This window comes from Mauremys reevesii, linkage group 2 (assembly GCF_016161935.1).
Source record: "Mauremys reevesii isolate NIE-2019 linkage group 2, ASM1616193v1, whole genome shotgun sequence".
Classification (NCBI taxonomy): domain Eukaryota; kingdom Metazoa; phylum Chordata; order Testudines; family Geoemydidae; genus Mauremys; species Mauremys reevesii.
The window spans coordinates 80,400,134-80,414,272 of NC_052624.1; the positions used below are offsets into that span (position 1 = coordinate 80,400,134).

Here is a 14,139-nt window from a genome sequence, read left to right on the forward strand (position 1 = left end):
GGGGGGCGGGGGTTCTGGGTGCAACAGTAATGGGACTCTCCAGGAGGTCCAGGTGAAGATGTTTGGGACTCAGCAGAGGGGAGGGTGTCTGGGCAGGGGGGGATAGAGATCAGTTGGGGGGTCTGGATGTGGGGGGTTCCAGAGGCTTGGAGAGTGGGGCGGGGATCCTGGTGCAGCAGGTTGGGGCTCAGTGGGGTGGGACTCTGGGTGTGGGTGGCTCATTGGTGTGGTCCAGGTGCAGGGGGAGTGGGGCTCATTGGGGGAAGGGGTTCTGAGTGTGGGGGGTGAGACTCAGTGGGAGGGTTTGGGTATGAGGGGGTCTGGATGCACAGGGGTTGGGGAGCAGCTCCCTGTACAGGGATCCCTCCCCCTGCAGCTGAGGAGCGATGGGTGCAGGAAGTGGGGGGAGGGGTTTGCAGAGCTTCCTGCAGCTGTGGAAGAAATCTGGGGGTGGGTCTGATCCAGTCCTGGATGCTGTGCACAGGAAGAGGAAGTCCCATCCTCCCTAGCCCAGCCGGGACTAGCAGCTGAGTCCAGCGGAAGGGTAGGGACCAACAGCCAGGTCTTCCCCAGTCCTGCCTCCTTCCCCACAGTGATTTACCTTTCTGCCAGCTGCGCTGGGCACCCGAATGATACTGCTGGGGAGAGTCACTCTTGTGGCTTCCCTTTGTTTCCACATCAAAAAGTCGTATTTCTGCAGTGAAGCAAAGAAATCTGTGGGGGACATAAATTCTGCACATGCACAGTGGCACAGGATTCCTCCAGGAGTAATTGAAAAAACTGCTAGTCTTGATAACTTTATTGCTTCATTCACAGTTTCATAATAAGAGTCACATGGGACTGGTCCCTCAGGTTGACAAGGGCTGTGTTTTACAATAAAATGTTTCTGATTTGAACTTAGTTTCTGAACTAAATTTTGACTTCTCAGTGTGATTTTTCTCTTAAAAAAACCTCAGTCTGAACTTCAGTGAAATCGGTCATGAAGATATCCTGGGTTGCTACAGAGGTATTAATATTTTTATTCTGAGCAGTCTGATTCTTCTTGAGCACCATCAAGTTTAAATATCTTGGGGCTCTCGGGATTAAAAACATTTCAACACAGTCACTACCAAATTTTTCCGTGATTTTGTCTCTGGTAGCTGAAGATGTTTTGATCTGCTGTTGTGATAGCGTTAAGAAAACCATCAGTTTTTGGCAGTTTTGCAATTTGCTTGTTAGTCTCCTTTGAGTTTCTTGCACATAGCAGCTCCACTCCATTGTTTAGACATTTTTAAACAGTGCGTAAATTTCTAGCAATACAAACAAATACAGCATTTATATGTCAATTCATAAACTAAGTAGCAAAGCAAATCCAAAACACACATGTAATTAGTCAAAAAGGCCAAGTGCTTGAGTCACCAGTTTCAAGTTGATGCAATTCTACTGGAATTCAATGAATGGGGTTAGACTGCTATAAAAAGGGAGTAATGCAATGGGGAGTCAAGCCCCAAATCTTTATATTTGAACCCACAATTTTGCCCATGGAAAAACTTGTAATTTGAGCACAAACAGGATTTGCTTTGCATTCACCAGTCATGTGACTGGGCACCAAATACAAACAAATGTCACAAATATATAGCCCACTCTTGAATATGTGGTCTCTGGCACAAAAAATACAAGGATCCATATGGCCGTGCAATTAAAAAACAAAACAAAAAAACTATTAAAACAAATATCTCCTCAGCACTATTTAAAGATCATGATACAGAGTCCTTTTTACATTACTATATAAGTCAGGCCCTTATGGTATGCCTACTGCCATATCATAAAGTTACCTGACCTAGATCAAAAGCTACTTCATAAACTCTGTTTAACTGACTGATCAGACCAGGTCAACAATGGTTTTCCATCGCAAAATGTTGCATAGGAGCTAGAGTGCACTTGTGAATCTAGTCTGGTTAGGAGAAACACTTTCTAACAGAGTAAAAAGAGATTCATTCTGACCACCTGCCCTCTGCAAGCCTCCCCCAGCTCCCTCCACCAGGTCCAGGGACCCACTCCCCATCAACCCTCCCTACCCCCTGCATCCTTCCCCGGCCTCCTTGTCCTCCACCTCCTGGGGTTAGGGACCCCCTCAACCCTTCCCCTGGAGCCACTTAGCTCAACCACAACAGGACTTAGGCACTCCTGCCAGGCCCCCACACTTTGCTCCTCCAACTCATCCAAGCCCATACCCTGTACCTGGCCCCCCAGCAACCTCTTCACCTTCCAGTCCGCCCCCTTTCTGGATGAGCTCCTCGCTGTTGAAGCAGCAGCCCCAGTGTGAGTCCAAGGTAGCATCTGGGACAGTGGCTTGGGGCTGCCTGGGTAGCAGGGCCCATGGGAATCTGGTGCAAAGCAGCAGGTGCAGGCTGGGCACCAACATGTAGCCATGCAGATTGCTGTGCTTGTGGCCAAAGCCCGGCAGTGCCGCCAGGAGCAGCCCCAAGCCACTCAGTGCCTCGGTGGCGGCTGTGATCTTACCCATGCCAGGGAGAGAGTGGTTACCCTGCAGCCTGGCAGGGGGCCACTTTCTGATCCTGGCTGGCTATAGGTAGACTGTGGTGTATATACAACGGTAGAGCAGCCTCTGCTGGTTGAGCCCCCATAGCCTCATGGGCCATGGACCTAGAGTTACCACCTGGATGGTATTTGACCAGACTGGCTGGTTTTTGTTTATTTTTTAATGGATTTGCTAGTTGCCAGGAAATTAATGTAATCTGCTGGTTTTTTTTTTATGTGGAGCTAAAGCTTGTTCTATAATTACAGTTGTTTTTGCAAAGTATTGTGGCTTCATTGGGAAGGACTTCCTCTTTGAAGAGTCTGCTGTAAGGGCTTTACTGAACCACCGTCAACAGCACACTGCGGGAGGGATAGCTCAGTGGTTTGAGCAGTGGCCTGCTAAACCCAGGGTTATGAGTTCAATCCTTGAGGGGGCCACTTAAGGATTTGGGGCAAAAATTGGTCCTGCTAGTGAAGGTAGGGGGCTGGACTCAATGACCTTTCAAGGTCCCTTCTAGTTCTAGGAGATTGGTATATCTCCAATTATTACCTTACCTTATTACTTGGTGAGTAAAGCAACAATTCTATCATGAGCTCTGCATCTGTGGGCCTATATGCTTGGATGGAGCCCAAGTGGAATCATTGGAGCTGTATAATGTCACTGACATTGACCTGTATAGGCCTTATTGCAGGATAAAGGCCTAGGAGAAATCTGACATTCTGAAATCATAGTTCCACAATCATGTGGAAGTACTACTGAAAAATATCTTATGATCTCTTTATAAGAGACTGTGGTTACCAATCACATCATTTTATAAGGAACTTCTGAATGTTGAGGAAGTGGTGGTTGAGACAGTACAGCAAAGAGAGTAAGTGTTCTTGTTCTACAGCAATGGTAGAATTTTCTGATATAAATTACTAACCATGTTACTAATGCAAGCAAGGCCTTGAATAGTAGGCAGTTGAAAAAGAAGTACTTAGTTCTGGAAAGGTCCAAGGAAAAACAAACTCTTCAATTCTGCCTTCAGTTTAAAGTGTAGAATCTTAATGCATTAGTGTATAACTGCATTTCTAGATTCTCATTTGAAACATCCTCTGGTTATAAATCAGCTAGTTTGAAGGGTTTCATCCACTCATTGGATGCTAAAATCAGGTCATTTGATTACTGTTCTGTTTTTCTCACTCCTCTTCAAATTCAAAATTATTTTCAATAGCTGGAGAAGGAAGGCAATACTTTGTATAGTCTGAAAGCCATTGGGAATCTTGGCCTCTAGTTGGTGTAGGGTATTGGTCTGTGGGTGTCTACCAGACTAGAAGGAGGTGTGTGAGTTGTGGTGGTTGTGGGTGTCTTTTTGTTTGTATTTTTTTTGTATTTGGTTTGCTAACATGAGCTCTTCCGCTATATTTATTGTTAATTCTTGACTGTGTGGATCCTCTTGGTGGTCCCAAAAATTAAATGAAAGATGACAGACAGTAAGCTCTCTAGAGCAGCACCTGTAAAGCCCTGTGTGCACAACATGGCACAGCATAAATGGGGACCATGATTTGCAGAGGCCCACCCTAAAAGTCAACAGTTGCCACACACTGGCCTCAGTGCTACCACAGTTCATTTTCTGGCCTAAAGTGGCAGGAGGGGGCATACTGTAGTATCTAAAGGGGCTAATCAAATTCTGGATAAACTTTGTGTTTCTTGCCTGTAGTCTGAGAAGTGCAATGTAAAGAAATATAAGCATCCATCTCCAATCTGATACTGAACTTGATTCTCCTTCCCCTGGCACCAGGAAGGATGATCTCATGTTAAGGCACCAGACTGTGACTTGGAAGATCTTCATTCAAATCAAGACCCAAAGAGTTCTCTGTGGCCTTGGACAAATCACTTAATCTTTCTCCCTCAGTTCCCCATCTGTAAAATGGGGTTAATGTTTCCTTTGCCTCGTCTACTTTGATTGCAAGCTCTTCAGGGCAGCGGCCGTTGTTTAAGTATTTGTATGGCACTCAGCGCAATGGCCCCTAGTCTTGGTTGGGACCTTAGGCATTAGTAGAGTACAAATAATGTAAATCAGGAATAACTCCAGGGAGTTGCAGTGCTATCAACTAGGTGTGAGAATAACCGAGTCTACTATCCTTAAAGTATTACAGAATAGAATGTTAAGTAGCTACAATGTAAAGAGAGTGCACAGTCCTGGCTCTTACTCTTTTGAGACATTGTAAAACAGAGAGAAAATGCAAAGGGAAACTAAAATGACACAGAGATTAGAAGGAAACATTTTAAATGTATTTTTGCTTTTTTCCTACATCTTTTCCTTCCTTCCACTAGCTCTACATTCAGCCTTTTATTTTTTGTAAACATGGCACAGCTAAGCTGGTGGATTTCACCTACTTGTGCTTCCTCCTTTTTAAGGTTGCAGCCTTCCTAGTTTCCTAGGACAGAGCATCAGCACTTGTTAATAAGGGGAGAGGGCCAAATTCTAATGAGTCACAATTACTCATGTGCCACTTATTTGAAAAAAAAAAAAAGGAGAGAAACTGATATAAACCCACACAGATGGCTATGTAGGAGCCGCACTGCTATTGGTTGGGAAAACTTAAATGATCAAAATATGCTATTTTCAGTGATGCAGTTCATAACTGCCCCTTGCAGCATTTGTCCTCTGTCTTCAGGAAGGGCTTTATTTCTAACTTTTTCCTGCCACTGCCTCCCCTTCCTCCCCAAAGACCACTACCTGGGCAGCAATCTGGAGACACTACTCCAGTGTACAACTTCAGACATGCTATCAGGTTTTGTTGCCCTTGACTCACTGGCTGCATCAGCTCATCATTTTCAAGTAGTCTACCTCTCTTGCACTATAACACATGAAATAGCAACTGTGGCAATCCTAGTGTAGCCATGGCTCAGGTGTCTCTACCACCATATCATCTAAACCAGCTCAGAGAAAGTCCATGGGACACTGTGGTTAAAAACCCTGGCAGCTAGTCCACACTAGCACTTTTACCATATTGTCTCCTTGGTTCCTCTAGAAAACTATCACATGGTTTCTCATTGCTTAAATCCATGGGTGTTCGTGGAGTTCTGTTGAAATGCACTACCAATGGCATCTTCTTCTTGATGGTCTTTTCAAGACCAAAAAATTTGATGCTCAACAGGTATCTTGTGGTTGTATAAACTTTACTGATAAGCCTGAATTTCATTAAACTTAAAATGGGGGAGAGTTCTCAATTACCTTTCTTTAAAGGTAAAAAAAAAAGTGTCTTGATCATTCTCATTTAATGGTGTTAAGAATGTGCAAAAGAACACAATGCACTTACCTTACAAATTGACTTATTTAATGGAAGGTTTGTATAACGTCTAGGGATAGTAATTATTTGAATGTGTAAAGTATTTGGTGAGCTCTCTCCCCCCCTTTGCTTTTTTGTTCCAAGATGGGGACCCTGCATGGACTCCCTCTAACTAAAAATCCTAGTTTAGATCTCTCTCTTGCCCCCCCAGTCAGTTTTAAAGTGTCTGACACACCCTCCCCCAAAAACTTCCCCTGGGAACACAGATCCAAACACCTTACAGGAGAGATACTTAAACTCCCTGAATCAAACTCCTTCAATCAATCAAAGTTCCCCCCCTCCCTCCCCCCAAATCCCCTTCCAAAAAAGAAATCAAAAAAAAGAAAAAAGAAAAAAAAGACAAAAAGAAAAAAAAAAAAAAAAAACAAGTACACTATCTCTGTATTAATGCAAAAAAAAAAAAGGGTAACTTAAAAATAAACCTGGGCTCTCCCCCACTCCTTTCTCAGAATAATCAAAGTAACAGCAAACAGAAATAAGATATTTCTCCAGCAAACACACAAAAGAAAAAAAAAAAAAAAACTAATTCGAAATATAATAATACTAATACTCACTCATATGGGGGGTAATAAGGACTTGAGAGGAGAGATGTCTGGCCTCTCTCTCTCTCAAGAGAAGAGACACAAAAACAACAAACAACACAGAAGCCTTCTTCCCTCCACAGAGATTTTTTTTGTCTGTCCCTTTGTTTTGGTCTCCTGGGGGTCAGTCATCAGGTTACTACTGAGCTTGTTAACCCTTTACAGGTAAAAGAGACTTTAACCCTTAACTATCTGTTTATGACATGAGCCCTCTGAGAAAGAGTCCGACCTTGCAATGTTTTGCAAGGTACCTATATTTCATTTCTTCTGAAAGTATATGGGCCCTATAGTTAACTGGTCTGCAGGTTTTCTGTGTTTAAAAATAAAACAAAGAAGTTGATTTGTTCAGTTCATGTTGCCAAAAAACCAACAGTTAATAACTAAAATTGTTCCTTTTATGGTTGAATAGCACAGCATGTATGTTCCCTTTGAAGACAATGGGCAGTTGAGGATACATAGTGCTGCTGCCCCTTTGGCCCCAGCAATCAGCTACTGCTCAGGGCCTTGCTGGGTTTTTTCCATTATGAAAAATCAATGAGAGTCACATTCTTGTTTATTTATAAAAAGGTACCTAGTCCTGTTTCCCTGAACCCAGTAGAAACAAACAGGAAGTTTCCTTGCTCAGAAATCCCCCACATCTCCCACACTGGTGAGCTTTGTGCTCAGGACACTCTGTCCTTTTGCTTCTTCTCAGGATCACACTCACAACCTCTCCTTGCAACTTTTTGCCACTAATGCATGTGTGCTGCACAGCCACTGTCCTAGCACCTGCTTTTACCCTCAGCCCACACAGCTTAGCTCTGAGCTACCATGTGCCTTGTAGCACTCTGGGGGAATGTCCACACTGCAGCTAGGAACAAGCCTCCCTGCCCGGGGTAGACAGACTTATGCTAGCAATCTAAAAATAACTGTGTGGGTACTGTGGCACTGGCAGCAGCTCAGGTTAGCCACATGAACTCACACCAAGGGGCTAGTAGGCATATTGGAGCATAGCTCAGTGGTAGAGCATTTGACTGCAGTTCAAGTGGTCCCTGGTTCAAATCCAGGTGCTCCCTTTAGAGCTGTATTAATGAAAATATAGTTTTGGGGTTCTAAGCCCTGCTAAGACATAGAGTCAGTTACAAAAAGAGTCTCAATTGCTCCTACCACGGAGTCTGAAAGAGTGCTTGCCATGCTCCTTGACTTTAAAGAGGTCCGTGATTGTCTTTGGAGCAAATACTCATCTGAAGGTAGCCATCAACCCCTTGAAAACATAACAGTATCAACTACCATGATCTCATCAAAATGTGCAGTATTCTCTACCAGCCTTAAAAGCTGACTATAGCATTAGTCAGCATCAGGTAAACAGGTACATAACCATATGCAGTTTACTGCACAACACAACATGATCTGTCAATGGATCCTTGATGACACCACAATTTAGAAGCAAAATGAAATGATGGCTATGCCCCAAATGGCTTCTTTGGTGGAGGAGGGTCCTTCTGTTGATTCTAGAGAAGGAGCCTAGGCAAGGTGAACTGTGTGATGGCAGATCGGGTGTGATGTGGGAATGCTTTATGATGTCATTAGTTCAGTGCTGCTCTTTGTACCCAGAAGTAAAGGTATGTGGAGAAGAACAATATAATAATCACAGAAAAAACTAAATTCTGGATTTAATTTTTAAGTCCAGAAAGGGGAAGCTGTTATGAAACAGGACCAAACCACCCTGTAGTCTTTTTAACCTTCAGAAAAAAGAAGCCGAGGATGGAAAAAACACCATATCAAATCTTCTTCCTCATTACAACAAATGTCATTTTATCTCCAGTTTTGCCCTTTCAATATCTTTGTTAACAAACCTGTTGTACTGAACGGCTGCTATGGTAACATTGTGATGACAACACTGTAGCTATGATTGAAAAGTTATTCATTCTAAGACCTTATCCTGCAAAGAGCTAAGAATATATCACAGGGTGACACTGCCCTTTTAAGAGGGAGTAGGGCCAGTGCACCTGTGCCTTGTTAGCTGCCTCCAGATTGCTTTAAAGAAGGGATCTGTACCTAGAGGTGAGAGAGACTTGATGAAAGGAAGCCTGGGTGATCTGGGCAAGGGGCAGCAGACATGGGACTTTCTCTGCTTGCCTGGTGACAAAGGGACTTCTTGAGTCAGAGCTCACAGGGTATGTCTACATTGCAATTAAAACCCTTGGGCTTAACAGGGCTTGGGCTAAAGGGCATTTAATGGTGGTGTAAATGTTCAGGCTTGGGCTGGAGCCTGGACTATAGCACCCTCACCCTGCAATGTGGGAAGGTCCCTGAACTCAGGCTTGAGCCTGTGTCAGAACGTCTACACCACAAATAGTCCTTATGCCTGATCCCTCAAGTCTGAGTCAGCTGTCATACACCAGCTGTGGGTGTTTAATTGCAGGGTAGACATACCCCCAGAGAGCAGACGGCTGGAGGAGGTATCTAGTGAAGGCTGTAAGAAGCACAGAGTTCTCTGTAGGCTCTCCCTGGAAAGAGAGGGAGGGATTAGCAGGAAGGCAGTGGAGGGGCTGGCCTGCTGACCTTCCTGAACCAGCAAGTCATGGCCAGAGAAGGCAAGAAAGGGCTGAAGGCTGAGCAGAGCAGAGGGAGATGCCTGCTTGCTCTCAGAGCCAGAGAGCTGAAGCTGGGGGGCTAGAAAGGGCTGAAGGCTGGGAGAAAGATGCGGTGAGGGTCATTGGGATGGCCCTGGAGAGCTGGACCATGGTGATGTACTGGTGGGACTATGCTTGTGGGAACTGGTTGCATGGGACTTATCATAATACATTAATTCTGTGAGGGCTATATTTATATTCAGAAACTGTTTGGACTTTACTGGGGACTCTGATGAAGGGGAAATCAAGGCAGGTGCACCAGTCATGCTGCAACCTGCTGGCAGAGCCACTCCAGTTGACAATGTGCTTAGCTCTACACACTGGAAGTGTGTGACCCTCTCCCCTTTGATTTTCATGGGACTTCTTACAATGCCACCATTTCCACTCATACGTCCCTACAGCTGAATTGCTACAGGGCTAACAGTAGAGCTGGGCACAATTTTTCAGCCAAAATTTTGTTCACCTGAACTTGCATTTTTTAGGTCCAGCAAAACATTTTGTGATGATTTCAGCAAACTGTTTAGGTGTGGGGGAGTCGGAGATGTCAAAATGGTTCACTTTGACATCTTTGAAACAAACATTTGAATTCTTCAGGCTACATTCACAAAGCGACCTAGGTGCCTACTGCCAATATTTAGGCACCATTCACAAGCCCCCACTGAGGTGGTGGGGATGCCCCTTTATGGCCTACAGCCCAATGGTTACAGCGCTCACCTGGCATATGGGAGACCTAGGAGCAGGGACTTGAGCCAAGGTCATCACCTGCATCCCTGTTGGTGACCTAACCACCAAGTTATTGGCTGTTCTGGATGAGGGTGTCTGTGAATCTCTCCCATTGAAGCTGTTTTGCTTTGTTTTGTGAATGACACCAATGGTGCCATGTGAATCTAGCCCTTTTTCCCCAAATGTTTCATTCGATTCGAAGGGCTGGTCTACTCGGAGACTTAGTGCGTAGCAAGCCAGGTTGTGAATGAACAGTGCACTAGCCTAGCCACGTGGCAAGCTGCTGCGCAGCAGGCAAATGTGCTGTCCGTTCACACCCTGGCTTGCCACACAGTATGTTTCTGTGTAGACATGCCCTACATTTAATTGATCATTTATCAGAAATTTTGAAAAATGTTGGTGACATGAAACAACTTTTGTTTGTTTTTTTTTGGCACTGCCAGTGATCTGAAAAATCAGTTACTAGCCCAACTCTAGTTGGTAAAAAGCCATAGAGTTGGGCAAAGCAACAGAACACAACTAAGTTCCTCCATTTAACTGGTGACATACTGACCTAGATGATGTGTTCACAAACGAACCCCATTCAACAGCAGATTTTGCTTTAAGAGGCACTTGCGGTTCTTAAATCTGTGAAATGTTGATTAGAGGGAGCTGAAGTCCAACTAACTTTCTATGCGATTATGGCTCTTGAATGATGGCCTTTTTTGAAAATTTTACGTGCACTCAGATTCTGCTATTATGTACAAAATCTTTTTAATATAAAGAACTGTTTCTTGACCAATGCACATGACAGCTTGCAGATCTGAAACTGTATTGTCCTCTGTATGCTTTCACATCTTCATTGGTGGTTTTTATCTTTACCCAATTCCTTTAAGAGGCTTTGCACTGGCTATTTGTAGTGTTGTACCTATGTTGGTCCCAGAATATTGTATTATCTTTATATGTTGGTCCACTCCCAGAGAAACAAGGTGGGTGAGGTAGTGTCTTTAATTGGACCAACTTCTTTTGGTGAGAGAGACCAGCTTTCTAACTTACACAGAGCTCTTCTTTGGGTCTGGGAAAGGTTCCCAGGGCTTGGCTACACTCAAAACTCCAAAGTGCTGCCGCGGAAACGCTTCCGCAGCAGCGCTTTGAAGTGCAAGTGTGGTCATGGCGTCAGCGCTGGGAGAGAGCTCTCCCAGCACTGCAGGTACTCCATCTCCTCCAGGGGATTAGCTTACAGCACTGGGAGCCGCGCTCCCAGTGCTGGGGCACTGTTTACACTGGCACTTTACAGCGCTGTAACTTGCTGCGCTCAGGAGGGTGTTCTTTCACACCCCTGAGCGAGAAAGGTGCAGCGCTGTAAAGCGCCAGAGTAGCCAAGGCCTCAGAGCATCACAGCTAAACACAAGGGGGAACAGATTGTTCAGTCTAAGGAATTAACATGTTGCAAGAGACCATTCAAGGTTAAGTGGGCAGTTAACAACTCTGTAGTCATAGGACAAAGGAGGGTTAGTGGGTAATAGATTGTTGTAATAAGCCATAAATCCAGTGTCTTTATTCAGGCCATGAACTTTAGCATCTAGCAAAGTTATGAATTTAAGCTCCCAGGCTCATCTCTTGAAGATGTTGTGCAGGTTTCCTTTGAGGACAAGGACTGAGGGGTCAGATACAGATAACAGGAAAAAAGCCTTGACTTTTTTGAATATTTCCTTTTTGCCCAGCCGCGTGGAACTCAAGCGATGGGTGGCGATGAAAAAAAAATCAAAATAAAAAGAGCTCCCGTGATGGACCATGCGGATGGGCAGGCAAGGGCAGGCTATCAGCGCTATCCAGCGCTCCGAGAAGAAGAAGAATTTTTGAAAATCTCCAGAAAAAAAATCCCCAGCAGACACAGTGCACTGACTCAGTGCTGTGCGCGACGGAAAAGAAAAAAAAAAAATCAAATGGATATGCTCATGGGACTGGACTGGGACTATCTCTCCTTCAGCCCTCCCTGCATTTGCATTATTTGCTGAGCTGCTCCAAATGCTCTGAGCTCAAACACAGTGTCCGTGTGGTCTCAGGCTTGGGCAATCTACTCACACACCCCCACCCCCCCCCCCAGAAGAAAAAAAAAAACAATCCTCTGACTCTTTTACACACATGTCATCTTTCTTGACTGATGCAGCATGAGCGAGTAGTGCAGCACTCACAACACCAACATCCTGCTCCCCGCGATGGGTGGCTGATGGTACAACGATGGAATCCATCCTCATCATCAGCCTCTCAGCTGATGGTACAAAAGGACTGGTAACCCGTCTCGTCATCAGCCTATTTGGCCCTATTTTTTCTGGTGATGGGAACCATCCTCATGCATGTAACCCAACTCATGCTCCATCAGCCCCCCCCCCCAAGCCCCCCCCCCCTTCCCCAGCCTTCATGTCTAAAGGAGAGGCAGCTCTGGCTCCTGTGCACTGGATGCTCTGGGCTTCTCCTATACACTGCTTAATGTCTGCTCTGCTGACTTCTCCTCATTCCTCTCACCTCTTCTTCTCATTTCTCACTAACAGTTTTTTTATTCATTCATTTACATCAACACACAATTCATCACACAAAAGGGGGGGATGGGAAGAGAGGAATCAACAGGTGGCTGAAGGTGGGGAGCAGGCAGGGTACTGTGACATGCATACAGCACATTCATCTCTGCAGCTTCTTTCTGCAGGCTCTGACACTCAGAGTCTCTGTCTCTTGGTCTATGGGTCGGTGGTTCTCTAGCACATATGCCTATATTTAGCAGCACTGATTCTATTTTTAGAGAAAAGGAGGGAGGATTTTCAGATTCATTTTTTTATTTTGGCTTTTGGCCTGGGGCTGACAGCAACAGCAGCTACAAACAGCTAATATGGATGGATGGTGCAAAATGGCTGGTAATGGGCGCCTTTTTGATCTGGGGCTGGGCCAGGGCAGGGGCAGCAAAACAACTGGTAAAAAACAAAATCAAGTTCCATCCCATCATCCAATTGGATGAAGAAGAATGGGGTTTGGTATGGTGCAGCTGGCATCATCTCTCAAATGCAAAAAAAAAAAAATGCTTCTGCTGCTGTGTCGCTGCTGAATCCTGCCTGTGGGCATCTAGTACACAACGGTGACGCAAACAAGCGGCAACACAACCCATGCATGCATCTGCCCAGGCATCATCTGGGAAAGCAATCCAAAAAAAAGCTGAAAAATGCTTCCCTGATGAAGTTTTCCCAGATGGAGGGGTGACATTGACCCCCAACCACCACCCACCAATTTTTGATTTTTGATTTTTGGGCACTCAATCAGGAAGTGGAAGGCGGGCGGGGGCGGGCGGGGGGGGGATAGCTTAGGGATATAGCATACACAGCCACGCTCAGTCGAACGCTCGAAATCGCGGACCGGACCATGCACCACCACCCGATTTAATGTGCTTTGTAGCGCGCTCCACCGATTTTAATTTTATAAATTGTTTTAAAACGGTTTATGCATCGAAAAATAATCCGTAGTGTAGACGTACCCAGAGTGATCATTTTTTTGAAAAGTGCTCACCCATGAGGCATATGGTGTGTTTGTCTTATCATTTTTCTATGTAAGTTCATTTGAGAGTGCAATGATTCTCGTTTCACCCACATTGTTATTATTGAGGCATATCGTGCAACTATTTAGTCTAAACACCTGATGCTAAACACCATCTTGTATTTAGCAGTGACAACTTTGAGTGTGCTTCCTAGATCTCAAGAAGAGCTCTGTGTAGCTTGAAAGCTTGTCTCTCCCAATGACCGATGTTGGTCCAATAAAATATATTAGCTCAGTCTCTTGGTGCAGACTGAACTTCAGCCTAGTTATAGATTTATTTTTTTTAATCATGATGTTTTTATTAAATTGATGTGCTTTCCAGATGCTCTTCCGAGTGGAGACTAAATCTTTGTTCACCTCTAAACTTTGAGTTTTTCACTTCAATAGTCATCCAACAAACAAAAAAGAGGAAAACACTTGACAAAGTGTTAAAGGCTGTGGGTATGTCTCTGAAGCAGGTAAGTGTTAACCTTATTTTACACATGGGGAGTGGGAGGGATCGAGACATGGAGAAGTTGTTACCTGCATGTGATCACACAGATACTTTCAAAGGTATTTATGCACCTCAAGATGCAGACAGGCACCTAGTGGATTCTTTTTTAAAGGGCCTAGGTGCCTAACTCCCATTTATGTCAATCAGTGGCCAATCAATTTGGGGTTGGAAAATCTACATGGGCAGTGGTCATCATCCAGGTGTGCAAGACAAATAAGCATATTCTCCTGCACAGGCTAGTCATGCTGGGCAACGTCCATGAAATAGATGGATTTGTTGACAAGGGCTCCTAATTGTGATGGGGTGATAAATG

At 44.7% G+C, this 14,139-nt stretch overlaps 1 protein-coding gene and 1 non-coding gene across 2 annotated transcripts in view; both read left to right on the top strand.

Moving 5' to 3' along the window:
• Positions 1-7,420: 7,420 nt before the first annotated feature.
• TRNAC-GCA lies at positions 7,421-7,492 on the top strand. The gene has a single exon. It is a non-coding gene; the product is annotated as a tRNA-Cys (tRNA).
• An 873-nt stretch (positions 7,493-8,365) lies between these two features.
• Positions 8,366-14,139, top strand: part of FYCO1 (FYVE and coiled-coil domain autophagy adaptor 1) — a 221,008-nt gene continuing 215,234 nt past the window's right edge. Inside the window, exon 1 of the transcript XR_005593566.1 lies at positions 8,366-8,480. The gene's annotated coding sequence lies outside the window, so the exon portion shown is untranslated. The remainder of the gene's footprint in view (positions 8,481-14,139) is intronic.